This window comes from Myotis davidii, unplaced genomic scaffold (genome assembly GCF_000327345.1).
Source record: "Myotis davidii unplaced genomic scaffold, ASM32734v1 scaffold233, whole genome shotgun sequence".
Taxonomy (NCBI): Eukaryota; Metazoa; Chordata; class Mammalia; order Chiroptera; family Vespertilionidae; genus Myotis; species Myotis davidii.
The window spans coordinates 584,394-584,627 of record NW_006285917.1 but is presented as its reverse complement, the minus strand read 5'-3'; positions in this window follow the sequence as shown (position 1 = coordinate 584,627).

Genomic DNA, 234 nt, shown 5'->3' with positions numbered 1-234 from the left:
CCCGCCCGCCGAGGCGCCCCAGGGGCGGCTTCTGACTCGCAGCCCAGCCCGGCAGGAGGACCCGGAGAGACAAAAAGGGAACCGGGAGATTAAAACCAGTCGGAGGCAGAGGCGTCTCGAGGCGGCCCAAGCGAAAATCAATCACGTAATTAAAACGGGGAGAGGGCGAGGCCCGAGACTGGGGGTCTGGGGTCCGGAAGCCGCTGCCGAGGTGCGGGCCGACGGGCGAGCGCG